Consider the following 15538-nt stretch of genomic DNA (forward strand, 5'->3'; position numbering starts at 1 on the left):
ATTAGAGCTCATTTACACCAATGAGAAAGACCAGCACAGCTCACTATAATTTGGTTCTATATAGTGAATATCTTTTTTTTTGGTAACACTTTACTTGGATGGTCCATTTTATGGCCTTGTTGATGCTCAACTGACATTGAACTAACACTGAATTGAATGTCCATTCAATGTAACTTAACCCTATGTTGAAGGTAAATGATTCCATATAACACCTAAACCTACACCTAACCCTAACCTTAACCCTTAATCTACCCTAAAATCAAACCCTACACCTAACCCTAACCCTAACCATGAATTAACCCTAAAATCTAACCCTACACCTAACCCTTACCCTAACCTTAACCTAAGCTTAAAATCTAACTCTAAACCCAATCCCAAAATGTTAAGATTAGAGTTTGGCTTAGATTTAAATGTAGGGTTACATTCAATGCATTTAATAGACATGCAGTTGAATGTTAGTAGAATGTCAGTTGAGCATCAAAGAGGCCATCAAATGGATTATCCAAGTAAACCTTTTTTTTACTGCCTAGAGATTATTATGTAACACTTTCTTTGCTCTAGAGGATGTGGTAGATACATTTTATAAGTGGATAAGGGTTTATAAGAGTTCATTAAGGATTTATAAGGGTTTATTAACAAATAACATTAGTAGAATTCCTTTTGGTCCTGTATGATACGTGAGTACCATATATACACCATCTAGAATAGTGAAGAACCCTTTAACCAGACAAAAAGCTTTAAGGGATTTAAGCATTCAGTCAATTCTTGAGTTGCCATTTATATATACATATTTATAGAACCAGGCAGTGCCTTTAATAAAGAACCTTTGAAAACCTTGAGAATGAGAACGAGACAGAGCTGAGCTGAGATGGGGTGACTGGGTTACTTACAAAGATGAAACAAGACAGACAGGAGTTAAATGGGGAAATTGATTTGGTTTAGATGGGAAATAGGATCAAAATGTGTGTGTGTGTGTGTGTGAGACAGAGAGAAAGAGAGAGAGAGTTTTAGAGAGAAGGCAATTACTCTGAAAAACTGGTCATGGCCGGGACGTCATTTTAAGAAAGCGTCAACGTGGCTTCAGTTCAGTTGTGTGTGTGTGTGGATGACATTGAGCCTGGGGGAGAAAACATAATTGTTTGCAAATGGAGAGAAAAAACACACTAGGGTGCAAATAAGCTCCTACACATGTGTTTACCATACAGAGAGAGAGAGAGAGAGAGAGAGAGAGAGAGAGAGAGAGAGAGAGCAAAAGACAGACAAGGTAAAGCAAGGGAGAGAGAGTGAGATAAGTCATAGGAAAAAGAAGAGAAAGAGACAGAGGGGGAAGGAGAGAGAAAAAGAGAAATAAAAGAGAAAAGAAGAGAAAACAGAGAGAGTAAGAACATATGACCGAGAAAAAGAAAAGAAAGAGACAAAAAGAAAACAGAGAGAAGCAAGAATATGAGAAAGTAAAAGAATAGGCTCGAGAGAGAGCGTGAGACAAACACATAAAGAGAAACAACAAGAAAAGAAGCCAGAGAGAAAGAGAGATAAAGAGAAGAAATGAGAGATAGAGAGACATATAGAGAAAAGGAGGGAACTGGAAAGAGAAGAAATGAGAGAGACAAAACACGAGGGGGGGAAGGAGTGGAAGAAAGAGTCTGTCTGTCTGTCTGCCTGATTTAATGTCAGTCTGTCTGTCGCATTTCATCCAGTAAGAAGTGATCAATTAATTGTCTTTATATTTAAAAGCATGACAAGTCTGTTCATTCTCTCTCTCTCTCTCTGTCTCTCTCTCTCTCTGTCTCTCTCAACAAACTCTAGTCTAATTCCCCAGTGTTTACCTAATCATACACTCAGCACAAATTACAGAAGTGTGTGTGTGTCTGTCTGTCTGTACTTATGAGTAGACCGGTTTTTTACCACATGCTGTGCCATGTGGGGGATAGGATTTGTTCCGATGACATCAGCGCAGAGGCAGAGAGGGAATTTAACCATTATCACCCCCACCAGTACCCCCCCCCCACCTTACACACTCACTCTCACACACACACTCACATTCACACACTATGCTAAAGCCACCTATCTAAGCCTATTCAGGGTCTATTTGTTGCTAAAACACCAGACTTTACCAGCGCTGACCAACCCACTACTTCACTGCTCAAACAATATAATAGGGTTTGTAAAGGGGGAAGGGTGTGGAGGGTTTGGAGGGGGGGAGGGCTGCATTTAGAAGGCAACAAGTTTGAGGTCATTGTCCCACTTCAAAGAGCCGCCATTTTTTTTTTGTTTGCAAACAGACATACTGAAACTAAAGGGGTCCCCGGGGTGCCCAGAGTGTGATGTGCCTGATTGGAGAGGTGGGGGAAGGGGCGGGTAATAGAGAAATAAAGAAAAAGAGAGAGAGAGAGAGAGAGATTTAAGTTCTCTCTCTGGTTAAACAGAAGCTTTTCTGGCTTTATGGTCCTTTATGGTCAAAGTGAGAGAGCTCCTTTTTACGAATTTTTGACAGATAACAGCTCTTTAATCTGAGGACACCAAGAAGAATAGCCAAAAAACGGAAGTTCTGAGGAAAAGTATTCTCTAAAGAAGATTCGGTGATGGAGCTCCATCCAGTATGATTGGTATGACTTGAGTATGAGATTGAGTGCCTCAATCTCACTAATGCTTCTCCCCATGTTCCTACATCAAGTGCATGGTCTTGAAGACACCCTCAAAAAGCCCATATGATTGAGCAGAGCAGCAACGGAACAGAGTACCCTAGGGGATCGATTCTCATTTTCAGAAAAAAATATTTTTTGGGTGAAGCTACTGTCACGGTGAGTTCTGCGGTAAAATCTAGTGTATTTAGTATCTTCTCTGCTTGTTACGTAATTATAGCCTATCTAGTTCCACTCTTGACCTTGTGGCTGTGTTACATTAATGAAGGTTTTCCAGTTTTAACAATGTCTTCCTTTTAGAAATGAATTCAGGATTAGTTAACCATGCTAGAAATTAGCCATTCATTATTGTGGCACTGTCACTATGTTGCAAAAAGATTTAATACAGTAAGGAACCTAAGTTTATTGTTTTAAATAAATGTTCTATTTGTTTAAATTGTCCTTTCATCTTTTTATCTTCTCACATAATTTAAACAAAAGTTCTAGGCCATTTGAATTGAAAGATCGTTCCAGAATCGAAAATCGTTTCTGAATTGAATCGTGACCCCAAAAATCGGAATCGAATCGTCAGACACTGATAGATTCGCACCCCTATTTCAGAAGTCATTATCCAGCATCAGTACTTGCCCTTAGAAATGCCTCTATGTCTAGTCCTTACTAGAAGACAAGAAGAGACAACTGGAAGCAGCAAATGGATGATGGAACCGCTATTGATCACTTTGATTTGAAATGTTGGGTAACAAGGTTTCTACAAACCTTTAAAGGTTTCCACAAACCATTGGACAAGTAATGGATTTATAGGGTACACAGGAACGGGTCAATAGATCTAATGACAAAGAAGATGGGAGACTTGAGAGCTTGAAGGCATTTGTTTAGCGACCCTGTTCTAAACAAGTGCCGGACTTGTGGACCACCCTTTTCAGACCTGATCAGGCTCTCAACCAAGCTCATGGAACCAGGATGTCCCTAACTGAGCAGAGGAACATCATGGAAAGAAGCTTAAAATGCTCTTCATCATCATCACTGGCCCAGACAATACCCACCTTGGCTTCTTTCTGCTTCTGTCTCTGGCTGATCTCAGCCTTACTGGCAGACAAGTCAAGTCAGGGAAAGGCTGCACTGTGATGCACTGTGTTTGACTAACAGAAGCACATGATGCCTCCATGTTCTCCTCGCTATGGTCTGATTGTTTCAGTGGAAAGAGACCAGGTTTGGACTTGTATCGTCACGGCGCATCTCAGTGCTCCCCAGAGAGCCAGAAACTGATTTAAGTTCAGATTAGGGTTGCCGGCTGCCAACAAGTATGCACAACATCAGGGCCTGTAATGCCTTTAACTTTCAGACTGAAGTGCTGAAGTAGCATATGGAGAACCACACCAGGCTTTGGAGGGAGTCACGCTTTTCAAAGTGGTTGTCTTAAGGAAATCAAGAAGACTACTGCTGTTGCTGAGGTTGAGGTTTTTTGCTACTTGTAGGAAAATCATGGCTTCTCAATATCACAACAACCAATCCTTTAAAAAGATCTCACAAGAAGTAGATGAAACTGAATCCTCTCGAACCTTTCAAACATTTCAAACCACTGACTGAGCTTAGATGATTCTTTGGTTACAATGGCACCCGTCAAGGGGTCAGATCGGCATAGTTGGCAGCAAGTGAACAGTCAGTTTTAGGGTTAGGGTTAGCAGATGTGTTATGCCTCTTTCACACACACATGGCAACCCAGAAATAAAAACTCAGCATAAGTTTTACCAGGAGATTCCAATGCTATGTTAGCTTACCTTGACCAATTAATTACCAGCTTCCACCTGCTTTTGTGGCCATTTCCATTCTCTCTACATCCCCCCCATGTATATGGACCAATATGTTGGTCTTGTCCGATTGGCCAAGGGATTGGTCATGCCCCTGCCTTATTCACATGTACAAGAACCAAACTGACGTGATTTCTAGGAGACTGGATCAATCCATCTCTAAAACCTGTTTCAGACAGATATACTCATTTTAAATACTACATTTGCTAGACTTTACTGAAAAAGAATTGTATTTGTGAACACAAATGTCTGTATTACTTGTACTGGACAATATCTGGACAAAATATCTCCACACAGGGGACTCAGAGTGGTCCACAAGGCTAAGTGCAGCCACTATGATCGGGAGATCACCGGTTCGAATCCCGTTCATGCAGCTTGCCATCGGCTACCTGTGCCCTGAGAGAGCACAATTGTGGCCTTGCTCTCTCTCTGGGTGGGTACAGTAGATGGCGCTCTTTCCCCTCATCACTCCAAAGGGTGATGTCGATCAGCACAAGGCATCTGTGAGCTGATGTATCAGAACCTAGTTGTTGCGCTTTCCTCCTAGTGCGCTGTAATGCTATTCAGAAATGCTGCATCAGCAACATTTGGAAAAGAGGCGGTGGCTAATTCCACACGTATCGGAGGAGGCATGTGCTAGTCTTCACCCTCCTGGTGTTGGGCGAGTCCTAATGAGTGGGTTAGGTAATTGGCCGTGTAAAATGAGGAGAAAATGCACACATACATATAGCTCAGCTTACGGCCCTCTACACAGTGATCTGTCGGTCTTCAGCTCTCAGTTATGGCAGCAGAGTGAAAGGACACTTCACAGACAGCAGGCTGGTGGAAAGTAAAGATAAACAAACCCAGCGGAGGCCTTCTAGGGCCAAAAACGGACTCTCCACCACTCCTATAACAGGCAGCGCGAGCCTGTCCAGCCTGCACTCGGGCACTAAACTGAACTGTCTCTGGGAGCGGAACGCTAAAACACACACATGATGGGAGATGACGGGATCCAGACATATTTGCTGTCCAAAGCGTATTACACTGATGCTATGAGACTTATATAAATACTGTAGATCCTGAAATGAGATCTGGGCTTTGACTTGACCGTTATAAAACATTCTTATTCTGTTTGTTCAACCACTGCTGCCCCAGACTGCATGAAGAATCACCCTGAGTTCAGTTGATGTATGGCAGAATCGAGTGAGACTCCACATGGGCCGTGCAGAACTGGGCAGAATGTGGTATAATTTATACTTGGCCACTGGGGCACATACAGCTTGGGCCAATTCCCATATTATACTCGGTAACTGGGGCGTTGGCACTTCTGGCTTGTTGCAATATCATGCAAGATTGACGTATGTTTGAGATGCAAGCTAAGCTGACCATTTACGCAAGAATCAGGACTAGATTTAACCCAGGACTATATTTAAGTCAGGCAATACATCTTAAACTTGGCATGTTATATACAGTATAGCCTGGAATTGGCTGAGAGCTATCTGGGTTATCATGTTTGGAGTTAAAATCCAGCTGAAAGGACAATTTCTATTAAAGAAAAGCCTCCCCACAATGTGATGCTGCCACCACCATGTTTATCAGTTATGACCATGCATCCTAAAGAAAATAATGGTTAGGGTCTTGCCACAGGAAGCATTTGGGCGTTTACATTTGGTCACTTTTTGGGAGAGAAGAGTGGGATCAAGAGCAGAGATGTGGACAAGAAAGATATGAGAGAAAAGAGACAAGAGGCTAAAGAAGAAGAGAATGGTGTGGATATGACAAAAAGAAAAATAAGAGGAGGATGTGGAAGACAGAGAGAGGGAAAAAAAACAATTCCCACTGAATAAAATCCACGCCCCAATGTGATGCTGCCACCACCGTGCTTAACAGTTATGACAGTCCTTCCAAATAAAAGAATGGTTAGATTATTGCCACAGGAAGCATTTGGACGTATAGATTTAATCACTTTTTGCGTCTTGAGTATCAGAATTATATCTGGATAAGTTTACGCAGATAAAAAAAAAAAAAAAACTCAAATCACTTAGATCACTCAAACAAACCAGTTCAGGAGGTGGTCTAAGATGCAATGCATTTGTTGCATTGCCACGTGTTATAACAGTGTAAATGAATCTGACAACAAAACCTTTCCCAGTAGAACTGAAAGACCAGTAATAATAATTAAAATAAAATGTTAGTCTGCCTAACAGGAAAAGTGTGAATTGCTGTGGTTCTTCATGACTTTCCTGCTGCTCTGATTTTCTCAATATTGATCCAGCAGCGATCAAATAGGTATAATTTTGTAGCTTTTTTCCTATATTGGGAATGACTATAATGTCTCCAATCTCTGATGACCTTGGAATGCTCTTTTTCATCATATGAAAAAATAAAATATGCTTTTAACCAATCCGATACCAACCTTTCAGAACAAATTAGAATATCTCTACTGCAGTCTTTAATCCAGCTATTGGCCACTCAAACTAGACCCCAAACTACTACCACTGTTCCTCCCGCTGACACTGAAACGTCTCCAAACCACGATCCAGGATCACCAGTAGTCCGCCAAGTCACTCTGTGACCGCCTCGCTGTCGAAAAAGCTTTCCTGCTTTAATCCAGTGGACAACTGGAGCAAAGGGGAGGGCTTTGGGCCTTTTTTTTGTAGGAGGAGACCAATGCCACTGTCAGCACACACACACACACACAGCATGATCTGTGTTTATCCTCTCTTCACAGTCTGCGCTCCAGGCGTGTCGTTTGTAAGCGTGACTTATCGAACACTCTTGAATTACACCTCGAGTTACAATGAGCCGAAAGACAACAGTTCAATGTGTGTGTGTGTGTGTGGTTTCTTGGTCAATGTGATGAAGTAGCGATCTATATGCCAAGGCTGTGGTTCAGAAGAAACACAAGGAAGGAGGGGGCTTGGGGTGATGGTGAGAGAGAGAGAGAGAGAGAGAGAGAGAGAGAGAGAGAGAGAGAGAGTGCATAAGGGTGAAAAAAAGAAAGAAATATAGAGACAGAAAGAGACAGTGGAGGAAAGAGATAGGAAGAGACAAGTGAGAGCAAGAGCAGAGAAGAGGACAAGAAAGATACGAGAGAAAAGAGACAAAGGGGTGAAGAAGAAGAGAATGGGGCAAATGAGAAAGAGAGGGGAAGATAGATAGAAAGATACAGTGTGTGAGTGAGAGAAAAAGAGAGAAAAAGAGAGTGAGAGAGCAACAGAGAGAAGAGAGAGAGCAGAGATACAGAATGGGTAAATAGGGAGGGAAGAAAAAGGTGGGAAAAAGTGTGAGAGAGAGAGAGAGAGAGGTGGGGGAGAAAACTAGAAAAAGAAAGGGAACACAGAAGAGAAAGAAACAGAAAACAGTAGTGAAGGGATAAGAAAAAAAAAAGAAGAGGAAAAGGACAGAGAGAAAGAGAGACAGAGATCAAAGAAAAGAGAGAGCTGAGATACATAAATCGAATAAGGCAGTTAGACAGAGAGAGTGGGAGAGTAAAAAAGAGAATGAGAGAAAGAGACAGAGAGAGAAACCTAGAAATAAATAGAGAGAGAAAGAGAGCAAGAAAGAAAGAGACAGAGTGAGAGAGAATGATCGAGAGAGCTACAGAGAGAGAGAGAGAGAGAGAGAGAGAGAGAGTAGTGAAGCAGAGATACTTAATTACAGTCTCATTCATCACCTCCGGCAGTGCTTGGCGCTCCGCCCACCATCTCCTTCTCCTCCTCTGTTTCTCCCTCATTCCTTTCATCACTTCATCCATTTCTCCTGCACTTTTCTGAAGCCTGAATTATTCCAGCACATTTTTCTGTCTCTCTCTCTCTTTCTGATAAACAGCTCTATCACACACTCTCTGCTTCACTGTCTTGTTTGCTTTAAAGGGTTATATCATTATGATTATATTTTGTGTAGTAATTCATAACATGATCCGAAACATATTAAGGAACATACATCAGCCAGCATGTTCTTATTTGAACTGTGTGATACGTCACGGAAATCTGTGTGGGTTGTGGTATTTAAATCTGCCCACCGCCATTCCCCCAGTCCCATTTCCACACTTAGGGTTGCCAGGTATAGACAACAGCATGGAAACGGGCAAGGTGGATACTTCTCTGTTGAACAGGTCATCAATGAGCTTCAGTAAGGTTGGCTAACCATAGCTAGGTAAATTACGACCACAAGTAGAGTAGAAGAAACGGGCATTTTAGAACTTAAAACATTCTTTGATTTCACCAAATTGAAATCCTCTGGAATATAATCAAGGGGAAGATGGATTATCACAAGCCATCAATTCAAGCATAACTGCTTAAATTTTTGCACCAGGTGTGGCATAAAGTTATCCAAAAGCAGTGTGTAAGACTGGTGGAGGAGAACATGATGCCAAGATGCATAAAACTGTGATTAAAAAACAGGTTTATTCCACCAAATATTGATTTCTGAACTCTTTAAACTTTATGAATATGAACTTGTTTTCTTTGCACTATTTGAGGTCTGAAAGCTCTGCATATTTTTGATATTCCAGCAATTTTTTTTTCTGCAACTAAATGCTCTAAATGACTATTTTTATGTGGAATTTGGGTGAAATGTTGTATGTAGTTTATAGAATAAAACAATGTTCCTGTTACTCAAACATATACCTATAAATAGCAAAATCAGAGAAACTGATTCAGAAACTGAAGATCTGGCAACCTCTGTGAGCTTCATGTCTGGGAAGGAGCTGTTGTGGCACAAAACGGCAGAGACACAAGCCTATCTGTTGCTGTACAATTTGTGTTGATCATTATTTTAAGTGTACAATATAATTTCATGCATTTAAACCTTTTTATTAACTGAAAATAATGCAGTTAGACAGGAGTCTCATCATTGACCCAAGTACAGGCTTAGCCCTAAGCGATTGAATAAAGAAAAGAGACAGTATTTAATAAAATGGACAGGGCCGAGCAGCGTCAGGGACCTCTCCTCATAACGTCTCTCAGGACTGGAAATATTATTTCTAGGTCAGTTTGGATTTTCAGCTCGATCACCGGCCAAGAGCAGCACAAACGGAGGAAGAAGATTGATCGCAGATCAGCGGCCTTGACAGGCAAATTGAAAATGTCAAATTTTAAAACCAGCTTTCTCTCTCTTTCTCTCACACACACACATCAACACACACTCTCAGTCCACAGCAGATATCAGACATGCCTTTGGGATTGGCTCACTTTAACTCGACACATGACATACGACACGCCAGCATTAGCACACGACCCGTGGCCACAAGCAGTCGCCTTCAGTCGTCGCATCGGCGTGCAAGAGATGATCTACGATGGCCATCGACCTCGGCCGTCAACAATCATACGCTGCACTACCCCCGTTGATTATGCTCTCGCTAGCTGCCAAAACTCTCGTCCCGGGCTTGTAGGTTCTCACAAACGCTCCAGAGGGCTGCGCTAACCTCAGAAAGTTTCCATGAGGCACTTACCACGCTAATGCAATGTACATAAACTTTGGGGTAAATGTGTGTGTGTGTGTGCGCCTGCCTATGAGTTCGAAAGTATACGTCCTCAAACTTTCCAAGCCCTGCTGGAACTTCAAGGCCCGGATAATGAATGAGAAACAGCAATAAAGGACAATTAGCACGGCTAATGCTACACTAAAATGTGACCTTTGAGTAAACGCAATTCATTTACCTTTTAATTAGCTGAAACCTGCCCACCCAGGGGTGTAGTTAAGAGTTTTTTTAAGTGGTGGTGACTGAAAATTGAGCTTCCCCCACCCTTTTCTTACAGGAAACTAGCTAATGCTAAACGTTAGCTACTCAAGTTCTGCTTGTTGGGCTGCTATTATTTTAATGTTGAACCAAGGTGACCAGATGTTTTTTTTTCGTGGACATTCCTGGAAAAAGGAATTCCCTGAATGGAAAGACAGTCTAATCTCACCAATAGTTTTGAATAAATCTTACTATACTGGCATACTATATTGATCAAAATATCCTTGGTGTTGCCAGCTGTTAGCTGATTTTAGATGGTTTGAGAGGGTCTATAATGGTCAAAGTGGTTAAAAAGCTGGTTGATCAGCTGGTTAAGCTGGTTAGGTAAGCTCTTCAGGTGGAGGTTTGGAGACCATGGCTCTTGGTATCATGTATTTATTATGATTTGATTTTGCTATTGTTTAATGGCAACTACAGCAGAATCAACCTGACCAAGATGTTTAGAATCAATATATTTAGAATCAAGCTGTTCAGAATGGTTGATTAGTTTAGTAAAAGTTGGTGGACCAAGTATGGTCAAGACAATCATGCTGGTCAACTGGCAAGATCATGCTAGTACGTTTTTAGACCTCTATCTGTTTCTCTGCAATGATCAGGACTCCATGGTAGAACACCACAGAGCAGATATTAATTGGGTGGTGGACCAGACACAACAGAAGTGCTGCTGGAGTTTTTAAACATGGTGTCCACTTACTGTTCTCCACTCTATTAGATGCTCCTACCTGGTCTTATAGGTGGACCAAGCATGTTCAGGTTTGCTATAATGGTGGACCAGCATGGTCAGGTTGATGACCAACTTGATCACGTTGTTTAACCATATGATGGTGCAATGGAAGGTTGCATGAAGGCAGTCACTTGACTTCCATCAACTAACTTTGGTCTACTAGCAGGACCAACTTGATCAAGCTGGTTGACTAGTTTTGTCAAGCTCAAGCTAGTCATACCAGTGAACCAATGAGGTCAACCCCAAGCTCATGCTTCTCAACCAATAAGGTTAGCCATGTTGATTAGAGTATAATGGAATGTTGCAAGAAGGTACAGGAGCTCTCAAGGATGACTGGACACCAATGTTCAAGCCTTTTAAAGCATTTATTGTCATATATTTAGATTTAGATAGCAAATGGCTAATAAATTCTGGTTATGGTCATTGTTATGGTCATTACAGGGCATCAGTTCATGAGGCCTCACATTCTGTCACTCAAGTCTGTGACATTTGCTCTCTATCGCTCTGTCTATATCTTTCTCAGACAATGGAAGCAAGCACTTATGTTTGACAGGCAGCTCTTCAGACCACCAGTTCCCAGAGCGGGGAGTGTCATGAGGCTGTCTTTGGGGTGTGTGTGAGTGTGAGAGTGTGTGTGAGTGTGTGTGGGTGTGTGAGTGACAGGTTGGTTTGTACTGCTCTCGTCTTGCTCTAGTGCTGGTCTCACTGGGAGTAGCAGAGGACAGACAAGGGCTGTCAAAGCACACGGTTATATGATACCTCTGACATCTACAGAATACAGCCTTGGGCCTATTCTTCCATCACTCAAAATAACTAAGGATCTTTACATAAACCAACTGTTAAAAAAAAGAGACAACTTTAAACTATACTGACATAAAGTGAAAACGCACCACAGATGAATGTGTAAAAGCCTTCTACGACATACTTGAAGACATTTTGCCCAGTTGACCGACTTTGTGAGGACGAATTATTGGACTAAGCTAAGCAAATAGGTGGTTTGGCCATCCATTAGCCAACCTCCGTTGTTGAGTGAGTGAATGACCTAGACTTCTACAAAGTGAAACTGTATCAGCTTTAGCAGCAAATCTAGGTTCTGTTTGGGATCTGACGATGGTCAGATCGGAGTATGGAGGCCTTGAGGTGAGTTCTTCAAACCCGTCATTGCTTCTGCCTCAACTGTTGGTTTGTTGATCTTGGGAGCCATCAAATGTCAGTCAGTCACACCTAGTAGTGGAAATAATGAGGGACACCAACACAGTCTCACTTATTAATGCAGGACATTCTGTTACCACACGTTTTCTCACATGGCTAGGCTGGAAAAATTAGATTTTTTCAGCAGGAAAACATCTATGGGTAAATGAGCCCCTTGATGCCATATTGAAGGATGTCATTTGTATAACATGTATGCCTCCATGCCCAACAGTATTTCATATATACAGCTCTGGAGTTTCTGAATCAGTTTCTCTGATTTTGCTATCTATAGGTATATGTTTGAGTAAAATAAACATTGTTGTTTTATTCTATAAACTACAGACAAAATTCCAAATATAAATGGCTGAAATAACAAAAAAGACGCAGAGAAAACAAGTTCAGATTAATAAAGGTTTAAGAGTTCAGAAATCAATATTTGGTGGAATAACCCTGGTTTTAATCACAGTTTTCATGCATCTTGGCATCCTCTTCTCCACCAGTCTTACACGCTGATTTTGGATAACTTTATGCTACCCACTACTGGTGCAAAAATTCAAGCAGTTCAGTTTGGCTAATTGGCTTGTGATCATCCATCTTCCTCTTGATTATATTTCAGAGGTTTTTAATTTGGTAAAAAAAAAAAAAAAAATGTGACTGAAGCATTTAGTGACCTACACTCCTGTTGCATTGCTGCCAAAAGGAAGACGTGGTTTTGGTCCACGTGCCAAAAACAGAGAGAAATCGATGAGCACGCTGCCGGTCTTCTGAGAGCGTGAAGATGGAGTGAAGGCTTCTGCTCATCCCTCTCTCTCTCTCTCTCCTCTCCTTCACCTCCAGACCTCCATCGCTCAATGCATCCCATTTATTCCCTCCATCTCTCCCTCCCACCCTCCCTCTCTCTCTTTCCTGACCTTGGTCTGTCGGCTCCTCTTATAGAACTGGCATACAAACACTGATGCTCACCTAAAAGGATGGTACCAGGTGATTATGATAGCTGAATGTGTGTGTGTGTGTGTGTGTGTGTTGTGTGTGTGTGTTGTGTGTGCTAGTTACCACAAGCTGGTTAAATCCGTCTGTCTGGCCCCCAGGCTAGACCACAGACCTCAGCTCACTCAAGGACGTCACAGACAAAGGCAACAGGAGTGACCCAGAGAGCCGGCGCTGAAAAACTGCCCCAGCCCCACACCAGACCCAAATATACCCCACCCTTAACATCCCACAACTCCCAGTTTCTACACTAAACACCTGTATCTAACTCTACTGCAGAAACTTCCAGCAGATTACCACTGGAACTGTGCATTATCACACAACTAAGCATTAGCATTGGTTCTGAATATTAGTCCTGGAATCAAGCAACTCAATATACAGCGTTTAATTACTAAACCACCAGCAACAAAAGTGAGTGTTTTAAAAGAAGCTGTCCTTGAAAGATAGGCTCAGGAGTACTGTTAGCATAGATTGGTAAGTTAGGGGTCAGCAGAGATTGGTAAGTTAGGGGTCAGCCTGTCAGTGCTCAGACATCAAATTGGTCTGCATGGCGGTCACCCCAGAAGGTACCCTCTTCTGAAGTCTGTACACAAGAAAGCCCACAAACAGTTTGCTGAAGACATGTCAACAAAGGACAAAGATCACTGGAACCATGTCCAATGGTCTAAAGAGACCAAGATTCATTTGTTTGGTTCAGATGGTCTCAAGCACGTGTGGCGGCAATCAGGTGAGGAGTACAAAGATAAGTGTGTCATGCCTACATTTTGATATTTCCATCAAAATTTAACATTACTCCTGGAGCAGCACATTATCACTGGAACTGAACATTATCATCAAACTTGGACTAATCATTATAAATGTATACTCATATTCATAAATCGAAGAAACTCAGCATTTTAAGTGGTCTCTTATTTTTTTTTTCCAGGGCTGTATTTGCATTGGAACTGAACATTCTCACAAAAATGTAACATTATCATTGAAACTCGGCACTGAAGATTATCACTGGTCACTGACACATTCTAAGCAGGTCCATATCTGCCCCGTCTACTGTAGGCTGGTCAAACCGGCAGTGTTAAAAATAAAACGGGGTAGGCATGTGGCACAGCTGACAGGCACCTCAAGATTTGTGTGCTGTCAGTCGGCCTAAATCACAACAGCTGAGATTGCAGGAGCTGCTGCACACTCCTTTTGTGCTCGATCTCTCTCTCTCTCTTCTTTCTCTATTTATTCTATCACTCTTCTTGCTGTCAGTCGAGATCTAAAGCTCTTCTGAGTCTCATGAGGAAAAAGCAAGGGGTTAGAGGAGAGCGTCGGAACAAAGCCGGATCCATTTATCTTAACAAAACAGCTTCAAATGCTCCATCTGTCTTTACTGCACTGTAAAATCTCTGCAAATAGAACCCCACATTCCACAGAAAGAGCATAGAGGCGCCGGAGAACCGGGATCTGTACTGAAACTGGACACAGAATAAGACAAAGGCAGCTTTTCTATGGCAATGTAGGGAGACACAGCACAGGTAGCCAGCGTGCTAACATCTCATTTGTGATAGTGGAAGACACCTGCAGCTGGCAGGTAGCGATGGTCGACAAAGCCGACAGCAATGGTGGACAAGGATTGTAGAGACATGCTAGCACTCTGGTAGCAATGCTGGATGAGGCATGTTGGTGGCATGCTAGCTCATCGTTCACCATCGTTTACAGATAGTTAGCATGCACTGTTTTGCAAAGTTAGCCTGCTAACAAGCTAACTGTGCAAAGCACTGCAGAAATGTGAGACTGGACAAAGCCAACAACAGCAACTGTCTCATAATGTTTACAAGATGCTGTGCTCTTCCTGGTCTTAATTTAGCAACACAGCAAATGGAAAAAGAATCCGTAAATAAGTTCATTCTGGCGTGGAACAGTACAGTAGTCAAATAGTTCTTGGACCCCTAAAGCACCTTCAAAATCACCGTCCTGCAAGTCTGTAGTAAAAAGTGTGGGAAAATGTGCACTGCTGTCGGAACAAGCTTCAGTGACAGAAGCTCCAGGAATACAAATCTGCAAGCCAGACCTGAAATAAGTAACAGCACACACACACACACACACACACACACACACACACACACATGCTAGGCTACACTGGAGCCAGTATGTGGAAGTTACTTACCACTTCCTTCCCTCCGGCTGAGCTGAATTTTTAAGCTTGGCTTTAAACGACGAATTCCTCCACGGGACGAGCGGGACACATCCAGAGCCGAGCCGCTCGTTCACTCACTCCCTAATGAAACAAACCTGTTCCCAGATCAGCAACGGGATGAGGAACGGGGAGCGAGTAGAGGAGGGGTGCGCAGAACAGAAGAGAAGGAAGAACAAGAAAGGCAAGAGTTGCAGAGAACAAGGTAGGTTAGAGGGAGAGAGAGAAAGAGAGAGAGAGATACAGAGAATAAAAGTGAGAGAAAAGCTGCTTTCCCATTCAAAA

General features: G+C 42.2%; 2 protein-coding genes across 8 annotated transcripts in view; one reads left to right on the plus strand and one right to left on the minus strand.

Annotated features, from left to right (window-relative positions):
* The window catches only part of LOC103029679 (solute carrier family 2, facilitated glucose transporter member 9-like), a 1095244-nt gene that overhangs the window by 111693 nt on the left and 968013 nt on the right, over nucleotides 1–15538 (plus strand). The gene's annotated exons all lie outside the window — the stretch shown is intronic.
* Nucleotides 1–15538, minus strand: part of prickle2b (prickle homolog 2b) — a 155980-nt gene that overhangs the window by 77654 nt on the left and 62788 nt on the right. The window contains exon 1 of one of the 3 annotated variants that reach the window (XM_022682811.2): nucleotides 15227–15383. The exons of the other annotated variants lie outside the window; for them this stretch is intronic. The gene's annotated coding sequence lies outside the window, so the exon portion shown is untranslated. Of the gene's footprint in view, nucleotides 1–15226; nucleotides 15384–15538 lie in introns of those variants that run through there. 3 annotated transcript variants of the gene reach the window in all.

This window comes from Astyanax mexicanus, chromosome 24 (assembly GCF_023375975.1).
Source record: "Astyanax mexicanus isolate ESR-SI-001 chromosome 24, AstMex3_surface, whole genome shotgun sequence".
Taxonomy (NCBI): Eukaryota; Metazoa; Chordata; class Actinopteri; order Characiformes; family Acestrorhamphidae; genus Astyanax; species Astyanax mexicanus.